Here is a 13,752-nt window from a genome sequence, read left to right on the forward strand (position 1 = left end):
TCCAAGGGCTGGAGCTCCTCTGCTCTGGAGTCAGGCTGGGAGAGCTGGGGGTGTTCACCTGGAGAAGAGAAGGATCCAGGAACACCTCAGAGCCCCTTCCAGGGCCTAAAGGGGCTCCTGGAGAGGTGGAGAGAGACTTGGGACAAGGCATGGAGGGACAGGACACAGCGAATGACTTCCCACTGCCAGAGGTCAGGGTTAGATGGGATACTGGGAAGGCATTCATGACTCTGAGGATGGTGAGACCGTGGCACAGGTTTCCCAGAGAAGCTGTGGCTGTCCCTGGATCCCTGGAAGTGTCCAAGGCCAGGCTGGATGGGGCTTGAAGCAACCTTGGATAGTGGAAGGTCTCCCTGTCCATGGCAAGGGGTGGAACTGGATGATGATTCTCTTTCCATGGCTTGATCCAACCTCTTCATCCCAGCACAAAATTCATCTCCCCGAATCTTTAGTCTCTTTCCAAACATCATTTCCCATCTCTGCACCAGCCACTATGCCCAGAGCAGGACCCCAAACTCACCAGCAAACCTCACCCTCCCATGTCCCCTTGTCCCAATGTCCCCATCATTGCCCCAATGGCGCCAGTCCGGCCACAAACTGCTCTGAGTCACCACCAGAACACATCTCAGGCAGAACTGATCACACAGGAATTTACCATCTGAGGTATCTCAGCCCTCCTTAAACAGCAGAAAATCCATCCCAGAGCACCTTGTGCAGCATAGCTGGGGACAGGTGATGCTGGGGGACATCCCAGCCTTGGTGGACCTCCAAAACCAGCACCCTTCCCTTAACATGGGCTGCTAGAGGCTGTTCCTGCATGGCAAACAAAGTCTTTTTAGGTCATTTAACCTATTCCCAGGGTTCAGCAAAACTTCTTGCAACCCAGCCTTGTTAAAGATATGATTCACACAATGATATTTCAATCACTTCCTCTGGGAGACTCTTTCCAACAATGCAGATTTCTTGGCAGGAGAAGAATTCCCAGGGACTGAGCTGAAGTTTTCCTTCACCCTTGCAATGGATCCTCTCAAACAGCTTCAAAATGAGAATTTCCCTCCCTTTTCATTGCCCTGCTGAGGAGCCACATCATTCCCCAAAGGTAGGTGCCAAAGCCCAGGGGAAAACTGGGCTGAAAATCCAAAAATCAGACTTACAGCAATCCTAATCCGGTTCAGAGAAACCCACTGGAGCAAAAAATATGGCAGGTTCTCGACAACTCCCTGCAGGAGGGTGGAGCCAGGTGAGGGTCAGTGTCTTGTCCCAAGGAACAAGTGATAGGACAAGAGAAAACTGCCTCGAGTTGCACCAGGGGAGGTTTAGACTGATTATTAGGAATAATCCAGGGAAGTGTTGGAATCACCACACATGGAGGGATTTAAATCACGTGAATGTGGCACTTGAGGACATGGGTTAGAGGTGCCCTTGGCTCTGCTGGGGAATGATTGGACTCAATGCACTTAAAGGACTTTTCTGACCTAGAGGATTCCAATTTTTGTCCTTTCCATCATTTACCAGCTAAGATTTTTTTTTTTTTTTTTTTTTTTTTTTTTTTTTTTTTTTGACCAGGAAAATCCTGTGACACACCCCAGGTCTGTCCCATGGCTTTTCTGCAGGTGCACCAGAGGGGTATATAATAGTCCAAGGGTCTGCTAATCTGCTAATCCATGAGTGTCCTGATGTCTGACAGGATGAAACTTTGCCATGCTGGACTTCAAAAATTGGTGATTTCTGAAGCTTAAATATGCTCAAATGTTGTGTAGAACAAACTCAGAATCCTGGAATGACTGAGGTTGGAAAATCCCTCCAAGGTCATCGAGTCCAACCATTCCTCCAGAAGTGCCAAGGCCACCACTGACCCATGTCCCCAAGTGCCACATCCGTAAGTTTTTTTAACATCTTCAGGGATGGGGGATCCACCAATTCCCTGCCAGACAAGCCACCCCCCATTTTACCAGAAATGAACACCCAGGCATGGATCTGCTCCTGGAAAGAGGGGACAGAGCAGTGCAGGATGCCTGGTAATCCCAGCTGGATGCTCCTCTGGATGGCACCTGCAGGGAACACTGCAGTGCACCTGCCAACATTTTAGCAGATGAAACGAGAAATTTTTGCAGTATCTTTGAGCAGGGGTGTGGGAGAGGGAGGAACTGAGGCATTTTCCTTGCCTGGAAGACACATTTATGTTCTTCAGGTGAAAATTGAAGTAGAAAAGTTCATTACCATTGGTTGGGTTTTCTTGCTGTACCTAATGATGGTTTGGCCATGATCTTCCTCCCTCTTGCAGCTCAGTCTCTCACAGATTTTTATTTTGAAGAATTCTCTTCCCAGAAGTGCAGGAAAATAAACTTCTTATCCCAGCAAGTAATCGTGGAAGGCATCCAGTAGACAAAGCAAAAAGTACAGATACAGCCAGATTTGTGGTGTTGCAAATATTAAATTGCAAAGAAACAGGCTTTGTATTAGAATTATTTGTTATTACTCATCTCTTGAGCATCTCTGAAAACAAGCTTCTCCCCTGAGAAGGAATAACTCATCCCTTTTTATTATTTTTATTATTATTGCTGTGCTCAAGGCACTGTTGTGGAAGTGCTGTGGTATCAGATCAGTTATCAAAGATGAGCAGTCTTCCCTTGTATTAGGTAATGTGGAAACATAGTGAGACAACCCCTGATGCTGCAAATTTGCAATTTAAATAACTGAACACTAAGGAAAAACAAGGAGGAAACTGAGGCACAGGAAGGTGTTTTGCCCCCAGTATTATTTCAGTGCTTTTGAGCAGGAAACTGAAGCGACTCTGAGGATTTGGGCTGTTTGAGGTCACACAGAGAAAGTTTATGGTGAACTCAAGAGGCAAAAACTGAGCCAGATTTCCCAGTGCTGAAATCCATCAGTGAATCCATGTTTGCTGGAACACAGGGAGCAAAACTGTTAGGAGAGTATTTGCTTATGTCCATCTGTCTTGACCAAAGCATGAAAACGTGGAATCAGGGAATGGTTTGGGTTGGAAGGGAGCTTAAAGCTCATCCCAACTCCTGCTGTGGGCAGGACGCCTTGCACTATCCCAGGTTGCTCCAAGCCCCCTCCAGCCTGGATAGGGTCCCCTGTGTGATGTGAGCATACCAAGATCTTCCTTCCTGCATCCCACCAGACCCCAAAGACCTTGCAAGGGCATGGAAGGAATCCCAAAAGTTAGGTAAGGTTCTGGTGAACCCTGTGACACAAAATATCCCCATATTTGGGCAACAACCTTCAGGCAGGACCCACAAGTGTCATCCCAGCCTGTGCAGGTGGCAGGGTGGACATTCCAGGTGGGAAATAAATCCCCAAGTGTGTGGGCCATTGGCACCCACTGAATGCTCCATAGGAATTCCTTTAAGCAAGGTATGAGGCGGAGAAAGTCCCGGGACTTCCCAAGCCTGGAGTGGTGATGATTGTCCCATCCCTGGAAACATTCAAGGACAGCTTGGACAGGGCTTTGAGAAACCAAATCTGGTGGGTGAGATCCTGCTCATCTGACCTTTAAATGTCCCTTCCCACCCAAACCATTCCGTGTTTCTCTGCTCACCTTCCCTGCTGCCGCTAGAGCCTCATATCACCCCCGCTGTATCCCATCCCAGGCTTTATCCCGCCACAGGAAATCTTGCACAACCCATCCTCTTCCCATTGCTTGTGCACACACACAGACCTATTTTTCCATCTGCCACAGGGATCCCAGCAAAGCCTGTGAAAAAAGGAAGCTGATCATCAGCTTTTGGGATCTGCTCCCTACAGGCCTGGGAAGGGGATGCGAATCCCTTTAATGTCGGGTCGGGTTTGGATTGTTATGAATTTTTTCCTCCCCTCTTTTCTCTCTCTCTCTCTCTCTGTCCCTGGATCAGGATCCCGGGATGAGGCCAGCATGAGAAAGTGGGGCCCTCCATGCAGATGTTGCCTGGGGAAGCCAAGGTTCCCACACCGGGTAGGAAGCGGGGCCCCACGGAGCCGGGATGGGGACTGCGGAAGTGGCAGCAGGGCTGGTCCAGGGATGATGGGAGAGGAGAAGCCAAGCGGGGGGGCCCCGGCGTGGAGGGGGGGACATCTATTCTTGGAGAAAAAGGGGGGCCCTGGTTGGGGGGGGTTTTATTGTAAGGCTTTGTTTACACCCCGAGCTGAATGAATCAAATGACCTTGTTTATTGTCGGTCTCCTGAATGGACTGCACAGGGAGAGGGGGGAGGGATGGGGACGGGGGGTTGTATTATTGTTAATTCTGCCATTTACAACTTCTTCTTCTTCTTTTTTTTTAATTTTTTCCCCCCCCAGCACGCATTGTTGCCGTGATAAAAGAATAAAAGGTGAAACTCTATTCCTTCCTTTCCCCATCTCCGCAGTATTCTCCAAATCCCCAGGCAGGAGCCTGTTGGGATGAAAGTGCCAAACCATAGAGCTATGGATGAGATGCAGGGCCTGATCCTGCTGCTCCTGACATCATTCCTTCCCAAAATCCTTTCCCTCAGGGTGAGCCCTGTCCCCAAAGGGCTCAGAGTGTCCCTTAACAAGGAAGGGGACAAGAGGACAAAAAACCTCTTCCCACCACCATTGGATGGATCCCGTTTTGCCCCTGGATACATGCAGCACTGTGGCCACTGCTCTCACATACAGGGACATTATTCCCAGGAAATAACAACATCCAGGAATGATTGCTTACATCCCTGCAGGCTTTGGGAGCTGAAGTCCTCCTTGGAGGACCCAACTTTGCAGCAAACCACCTGCTCTTGGTGCCAGCTGCATGGAAATATTTTGGTGCAAGTCCCGATTATTGTTTATTTTACCTTTTAATTGGCCCCTGATGATCCCCACTGCTGCTTGATAACTCCCCAGCCAAGAACTCAGCAGTTTTGGGGGTATTTGACTTTGCAGAGCTCTGAAGATCCAGGTTTGAGGATTGCTGAGGGCATGAAATTGTCCTTTTGGTTTGAGCATCACAAAAACCCTCAGAGAGAGAGGCAGAGGATTATGTTGGGTTTGAAACAACAGTTTCCCCTCCTTGTCACAATTTATAAAGATTTTTACATCTCTAGGATGAAGGGAAAGAGTGAAGTGCTTCCCAAATTCTGGCCCCTCCAGGACCGTCTCTTTCTGTCCCTCAGCATATCCTTGGCTCCACATGGAAGTGCAGTTCCTGCACTGGGATTTGCTATATTGATGGGTGATTCCTTCTATTGATGGGTGATTCCTTCAACCCCTTCACCTCACTCCTCTTTCCCTTCATCTTAAGGCACTTTGATTCCTTCAGGATCATATTTTAATTTCTTAATGACTTCTGGATTTTATTACCACAATGTTGGAGATTTTCCACTGGGGACAAGTTGAAACCTCATCCCAGCAACCTCATCCTGGCTTCTTCCCAGCAACTTGCAGATGGTGGTGGAGCTTTCCTGGCTGGGAGACATCAGTGCAACAAGGAAAGCATCCTAAGTAGTTTGTACAACCAATCCTCTGGGAATTCAGCACTGGCAACCTGATTTCTCAGGGGGTACAGGTGTCTCAGGTACTTCAGGGCAGCTTCAAATGTCACCGAGTGCCCACATCCTGTGTGGGCAGCTGAATCACACACCCGTGGCACAGACATCCACATCCCAGGTGGGTGTTCATCCCACAGAAACCCAACCAGACAGTCAATGAAGTGACTCATCAGGCCACAGGGAGATCTCTGATTTATGGGGAGGTGAATCACTGGCTGGGAATATTTGCCAGAGATCCATAGGCAATGGAAGAGGCTATGTAAGACTTGAGCTGTTATAAAAAAGCCGTAAGTTTTATCACATAAAGGCAGGTGAGAGGAGTTGTGGCATCCAGGGCATCCACCTTGGGAAATGCACCTTCCTAGGACAGATCCCAGGAATTCCTGCCCCTGTGCTGGAGCTGGGGTTGTGCTGAAGTGAGCCTGATCCTGTTTCCCTAGGCTGGGTTATGGAGAAGGAGAGAGACGGGCATGAAACCCCAGACCTGGACCTACAGAGGAACTCAGATACACAATTTTAGGTCCTTTCTGGCCATCAAAGCTGTGGGTTTATTTTTATTTCAAGGAATAACAAATGACCCAGCCTTTACAAATGCGCCCTGACCACACTCACCACTGGTAGAGACTGGAGGGACTCATCACTGAAGTCATTCAATAATTATGTTCTTGCTTTATATTCTGCCTTATGAGCTTTTCCCATAATTTATTCCCCTCTCAAATCCTTTCTTGATCACAGACTTCTCACTAATTAATATCCAGGATTATCCTAGGCTCTTTGGTCAGTGCTGAGCTATAATCAAGGTTTTGGTCCTTGGCTTCCTGCATTCATGTGCTCCATTTTACTGGCAGACTCCCTTTTTTGCCTCATATCCTACAAATTTCCCCATGACTGGAGGCAGGTGGGTTTAATGCACATGCTGCCTGAGGGTATGGGATGGCCATAAATCTTGAACATTTACATCAGCATTAGAAGAGCACACTTTGGGCCAAGGTCAAGAAACCCTTGGCTGAGAACAGAGGTGGGAAAAGAGAATTAAAAACAAAAAGGAGGTAGGAATGAGCAAAGAAAAGCCCTGTCTGTTACCAAGAGCCTGAAAAGAGGATGGACAAGGTGTATTTTGGTTGTGACACCCAGGGGCAGGTGGAAAAATAAAAGCCTTCCTTCCCTCCCAGTGGCCCAACCCTTTTTTCAGTAACATGGGAACACCCTGTTTGCCATCCATGCCATCACTTCCCAGCCTGTGCAGCCCCAAGCGGGGATGGGAATCTATAAATTTCAGCAAAGGAAGGCATGAGGCTACAAGAGTGCAGCAGCAGTGGTCCTTGAACAAAGTGGATGTCCCAAGTAGGAGGAATCAATCACTTGTCTCACTCCATGGATAGAAAAAAACAACCATGAGACCTCCTCACCCTGGATTCTGACCTTTTAGGAAGGAATTTTTACCCCCTAATCTCATAATTGCATCAACTGGACTGTGCAAACAATTCTGTAATGCCCCTATCTCCTCTCCATCTCTGCACCAATGCATCCAAATAATCTAGTATTTAGGCCCTGAGCTCATTAAGATTTACACTGAAGGACTGGACACCAAGAAGCCCTGGGATGTGTGTGATAAGAGGACAGGGAGATGCATTTTGGCAGAAGATTTGGGGTTTGATCAGCACAAAGCAATTTTGGTGAGGTTTAAAACTCACTGATGTCGCATCACAGTATGACATCTTGGATAAGGCTGAGTGTCATAAATACTGAAACTTGAGATCGTGGCAGGCTATGCAGGGATTCAAACAAATCAAAACATCCCAAAAGAGGGACTTTCTGCCATCTAGGGGTTGTGGTTTTCAATTGCAATCAGGACTGAAAAAGGAAAACTAACTCCACTTCTCTTGAAGCTATGCTTGTAAATACGTCAGTATATAAACAAGAATATACATTCCTTCCAAATATAAGTTTTTAAAGGGAAGAAGTCGAGAAACTCCTTTTTTATTTCTGTGAATTTTCAGAAAGAAACCCCATTTAATTTCTGTTTTGTTGCAACATCTCAGCACTGTTTGTGTTAGAAATGTGCTGGATAAAGCACACAAGAAAACACAGTTTATTTTCCATTTCCTGACTACGAGGAAAGTTTTTAGGAAAATCCACCAAAGAGGAGGGAGAAAAGCAAGAGATTTTTTTTTTTCTGCTTTTAAGCCATCAATTTTTGTAATTCCAGTAGCATCGTTAGCATCACATATTTTTAAGCTTAACACCCACAGCTAAGCTCAGCCTATAAAAGAATTTAACTTGTGCTTAAAAAAGCAAAGAAGTGATTTATATTTAAAGTGTGCCCCACTCTTCACTGGTTGTGCATTTTGCCGAAGGATTTAAAATCTTAATAAGCTAATAACAGAATAATGTTTTAATATTTAATATTTCATTTTTGTGCTACACAAATGGCAAAATTATGTGATGAATTTCTTTTTTTGACGGTGGCCTGGAGTGCCAGGACACAGGGAATGGTTTCCCACTGCCAGAGGACAGGGATAGGTGGGATATTTGGAAGGAATTCTTCCCTATGAGGGTGGGGAGGCCCTGGCACAGGGTGCGCAGAGAAGTTGTGGATTCCTGGAAGTGTCCAAGTCCAGGTTGGACAGGGCTTGGAGCAACCTGGGATAGTGGGAGGTGTCCCTACCCATGGCAGGGGATGGAATGGGATGGGCTTTTATGTCCCTTCCAACCCAGGCCATTCTGGTATTCCATGGTTCCATGAAAACCCAACATGTTCAGTTTATGGCTGGTCACGTTTTCCCCATTTCCATCTCATGTTGCCCAAACTTTTCCATCTTCCCTGGCTGATAAAGATCCAAAATATGGAAAGCGCATGAAAGAATTTGTCTTATTTTCATAACATTTCATTTCTCCACCAAAGCGGCCGCTGAAGGAAGGAGTGCCCTGAGTCAGATCCATACTGAGGCTGTTTGGCCCAGTTTTATGTCTCCAGATTTTTCCCCCTCTTTCCAGGGGAAAATTTTAAGAGATGATAAGGATAAAATACTCTTTTTCTGGTAGCTGAGCCATGGGAGCATCCCTAGCCAGGAGTCAGACTCAGGTGATGAAACCCTCAGGTTTAGCTGTGTAGGACACCACACTATCCACCAATCCAGGATTTTCCAAGAGGCAGTTGGATTGAGGGCACCCACATGGGGAAGGGAGAGCTTTTAAAAGCCTGGAGATGGCCAGGCCACTTGGCGTCGTGAAGTGGCCACCATTGTTGGCACCATTGTTCATTGTCATAATGCATCTGCAGGTGGCACATCTGGGGTTCCTACAACCCTGTCTGGGCTCTGCATCAGGTTGGAACAGGAGGTGCCTTTGCTCCCCCTTCACTCCTGGATTTGCTTTGGAATTTTTCAGAATTCTTCAAAAATTGCATTACAAATATCTACACCTCTTCACTGCCAGAAGGATATTGAGGGGCTGGAGCAGGTCCAGGGAAGGGAACGGAGCTGGGGAAGGGGCTGGAGCACCAGGAGCGGCTGAGAGAGCTGGGAAAGGGGCTCAGGCTGGGGAAAAGGAGGCTCAGGGGGGACCTTGTGGCTCTGCACAACTCCCTGACAGGAGGGGACAGCCAGGGGGGTCAGGCTCTGCTTCCAGGGAACAGGGACAGGATGAGGGGAAATGACCTCAAGCTGCATCAGGGGAGGTTTAGGTTGGACACCAGGAGGGGTTTCTTCATGGAAAGGGTGGTCAGGCCTTGGAAGGGGATTCCCAGGGAGGTTTGGAGACCCCACCCCTGGAGGTGTCCAAGGAATGCCTGGACATGCCACTCAGTGCTCTGGGCTGGGTGAGAAGGTGGGGATCGGTCACAGGATGGACTCGATGGACTTGGAGGACTTTTCCAATCTAAATTATTCTGTGATTCTTTGTCTCTATCCTTGCAAATACTCATTTATAAAATGCAGAGCAGCTCCCACAGTGACTCCCACCAATCGCCCATGGACTTGAGCTCTGGATCATACCTGGGGTGGAAGGGGATGTTCAGTTCCTCTCACCAGACTGCAGCAGGTGACAGGGAGGGGTGAGAAGGTTGGGATTCTGCTTCACAGCATCATGCCTGGATATTTCAGGATGCTTTTTTCAAAATGCGAAAGCTTCAGTTTAACCACAAAGCGCAACAGGAAAAATCCTCAGCCTCTCCAACATGCTCCCAGGATGGGATGCCCCTTTTCCACCTGTGCCTAATTGGGATTTCTCCTGCTGAAACCATCAGAGGCTCATTTTGCAGCAGAGCAGAAACCGATTTACCTTTATTACAGAACAGTTCTGCATTTCTCCATGAGATCACAGTGGGATGGCACCATTCCCTTCCCTCTCTTGTATTGTTAGCCTGTAATTGTGCAGTGGGTTGCTTTGAAACCCTGGCAGCCGAGTAGGGGCGTGGGTGGCATTCAGAAGTTTGGGATGCAGCCCCTTTCCCAAATCAGCTGGCAGCAGGTTGGCCCAAACCCTTTTTAGCAGTGACTCAGGGTGCCCCCAAACACAGTGGGGGGAAACAGAACACCAAAATGCATCTTTTGAAGCCATTGGAGGATTTCAATAATGGCTTCATGACTCCAGCGAGCCTGCCAGGCTGTAGGAGGATGTTTGGGATGGCTGCAGAGCAGGAATCGTTGGCAGAAGAGCTGGGAACAAAGCGGGGTTTGTAGGAGGGAGCTCTGTGCTGGGAAATCAAATAGGGATGAGTGGGTACAGAATGTTTCCTGTACCAACACAGAGAAGAGATGGCTGAAACCAACCCAAACACCAACCCAAACACAGGCCAGGGTCCTTGGCCAGGAGGCAGTTTGGATCAGCCACCCTAATACAGAGAATGTGACCATATGGGTCACGCAGGACAGGGCCAGTTGGTTCTTGGGGTGGAAAAGAGGTTTTGGTACCATTTAGGTCATGGGAGATGTGAAATATCAACATCTCTGTGCTGATAGCAAGGAAAATAAAATAGTCACCTCAAGCTTATGTAAGGACCAACCTGCAGAGGTGTTTTTTAAGTGTGTCTTTGGAGGCATGTGAATTTGGGACATAAAATACCAGGAAAATGGAAGTGCAGGGTCCAGTGTAAAGGCAAAAAAATCCTACAGGGCAAGGTAAAGGCAGTTTAATAAGTGAGGCAAAGCTGTGTGCAAGCAAAGAGGCAGAAGAATCATGGAATTACAGAATGGATTGGGTTGGAAGGGACCTTAAAATTTAGCCAATCTCAATCCCTGCCATGGGCAGGAACACCTTCCACTATCCCAGCTTACTCCAAGCCCAATCCAATCTGGCCTTGGACACTTCCAGGGATCCAGGGGCAGCCACAGCTTCTCTGGGAAACCTCTGCCAGGGCCTCCCCATCCTCACAACCAAGATTTCCTTCCCAGTATCCCATCTAAATGTCTCCCCTTTTATTTTAAAACCTTATTGAAAGGCTGAAACACATCCCCTTTCTCCTTCTTTCTCCAAGATTTTACTGCTGAGCTTGACATTATGTGGTATGGAATATCCCTGTGGTCATTTGGGGTCACTTGTGTCCCCTCCCAGTTCCTTTCACCCTCCCAGCCTCCTCACTGGTGGGGTGGGATGGGAAGCAGGGAAAGTTTTGATGCTGTGCAAGCATCAGCAAAATCACTGACACAGATTTGGGGACAAGTCTAAGACACAGCACCATGTGTGCTGGTATAAAGAATGTGAATTCCATCCCAGCATGGGGCAGGAAGGTCCTGGCCAAGATCTGACTCCTCCTGACAGAGGAGGAACAGCCAAAAAGGAACAGGACAAGGTCCCACACAGAAATCTCTCAGCACATGGAGCATTTTGGAGAGAATTAAATCCCCCTGAGGGATGGGGAGTGCCAGAATCCTCTGGGAAACAGCTTCAAATGCGGGGCACTGGAGAGATCTGTGAGTGGCAACACACCCTGAGCCCACAACCCAGGTCCCTTGGATGTGATAACCAGGAAATGCCAGGAGGCTCCTTCTGCATCTTCATCTGGATATTCCAGCTGTGCAAACACAGCCACAGCAGCTCAGCCACCCATGAAACAACTCTCTTGTCACAAGGCACCATCAGCTTGTGACCCACCCTGAATAAACACTTCGGGAATCTTCGGGCTCCTCTACACATCCAGCTCCAGTTTCCCGCTCCTGCTCCTCCTCTGTGAGCAGAGCTGAGCTGGGACAGTGGCACTCAGACAACTGGAGTTTCCCAAAATGTCCCTTAAGCTCCTGCACCATTCCTAGAAACAGAATATCCTAAACTGGAAGGGACCCACAAGGACCATCAAGTCCAAATCCTGACCCCGCAAAAGACAATCCCCAGGATCCCATCCTGTGCCCAAACACTCCTGGAGCTCTGGCAGCCTTGGGAATGTCACCATTCCCAGGGAAGATGTTCCCATTCTTGGGTCCTCTCCCATCCTAACAAAACCCTCTGCTCAGTAGAGCATCCCTTTCACCTCCAGTATCTGGTCAAAAGTTGCAAAACAAGTTTTTATCAGTGTAGCTTGGAATGGAGCAATACATGGAGCACTAGCCCAGCGTTTCTGGGTTTCGTTTCTGTTTGTTTTTTGTTTGTAAACTCGTGCTCACAGTTAACTGATCATTTCCTATTTTTCCCTTGGCCTTTCCCATGGTTCTGTCCAGCCCAAGGCTAATCCCAGAATCTTTTTTCTAGGCTCTCAAAGGGTTGCTGCAGAGCTGCAGTCTGTGCCTGCACTCAGTGTCTAAATCATCCTTTCCCCCACTTCATTTTCCAAGGCACGTGGGGAAGCTCTGGAGTTGTTCCCATTGCTGTCAATGCCTGCAGAGGTGGTATTAAGACACGTGAGTTCAAAAGCCTTAAGGAAGAGGAACTTTTATATTCCAGCATTGTGTCGAAGCCCAAACTTTGCAGCAGAGGAGCCAAAGGTGCTTGGTAAATCACTTTAGTGGTTTGGTCTGTGGGAACAAAGGGAATTCCATATTGAAAAGCCCTTGGAGCAATGAGTCACCATGGGACAGCTGTGATACAAGAATTGTTAGAGAGCACAGGACACCCCCCAGAAAAGGATATAGGAGGCAGATAGATGGAAATACCCAAAAAGAGGAGGTTTCCTGGTGTTGCAGGGTGTTGTGAGCTCAGCTGCTGCCAGACTGTCCATTTTACAAACCCTATTAACCACCAGGAGCAGTGGCCAGTGACAGAGCAGTGAAGGAGGGGCGTCTGCCCAGAGGTGGCCAAGCCGCTCCTCTTGTTGCCCAGAGGAGCTGTGGCTGCTCCTGGATCCCTGGAAGTGTTCCAGGCCAGTTTGGACAGGGCTTGGAGCCACCTGGGATGGTGGAAGGTGTCCCTGAGTGTCTCCAGCCTGACACCAGAAGTGTTCACCAGGTTTTTTTTTCAATAAATCAAGTTCAATACTGTCAGTGGTGCTTTCTGTCCCAGAGCCACCTTCAATTAGCAACGGTGATTAATCACTCTCACCATTGGTGCATCCTAAGGGACATCCCTGCTCTTTAATTATTCCCATGCTTACAGAAGGGTAAACAGAGCCCTCACTCTGAAAAATGCCATGAAAGCCGCATGGGAAAGTGATGGGAACTGTGGGAATAGGTTCTGATTCCGTGCAGCCTCCGGTCTCCACCTCAAATCCTACATTATTATCAATAAAAAATCACATTTCACTCCATGTAGTGCATAAGGAGTGACAAGTGGATGGCAGTGGTCACAGTCAGAGCCATGTGTGCCCTCTTGCCTTCTCCTCAGAGGGACAAAGGGGTGCTTGGGGTGATGAGGGGAGCAGGAGAAGACAAACCGAGGCTTTTTATTGTGTTTTTCCCCATGAAGAAAGAAATACAGGCTGGGAAAGGAGAAAATGGGAAATCTCAGTCCCCTACAAGGACAACTGCTTTGTCTCCAGATGCCCCAGGTGACATGTACTGAGAAGGAGCTGGGTGATGGGTCTGGGGCCATCCCCTTGAATCACAGAATCATGGAATATTTGGGATTGGAAGGAACCTTAAGGCTCATCCCATGGGCAGGGACACCTTCCACCAGGAGGACGAGCAAAGGTTGGATTTCTCCAGCAGCAGTTACCTGTGACCAGGGATTGCTGCTCTTCCCACCTTCCTTCTCTGGGGTGGAGCCACACCACTTGGAGCTCTCCCCACCTCTCACCTCCAGCAGCTCACGCTGCCAAATTTCCACAAACATCATCATCTTCAACTCTTCCAGCTCCCTGCTCCAGCTGGAGTGGGAATGCC

Source organism: Chamaea fasciata, unplaced genomic scaffold (genome assembly GCF_029207755.1).
Source record: "Chamaea fasciata isolate MVZ Bird 193981 ecotype frontalis unplaced genomic scaffold, bChaFas1.0.hap1 SCAF_3, whole genome shotgun sequence".
In the NCBI taxonomy this organism is placed as follows: Eukaryota; Metazoa; Chordata; class Aves; order Passeriformes; family Sylviidae; genus Chamaea; species Chamaea fasciata.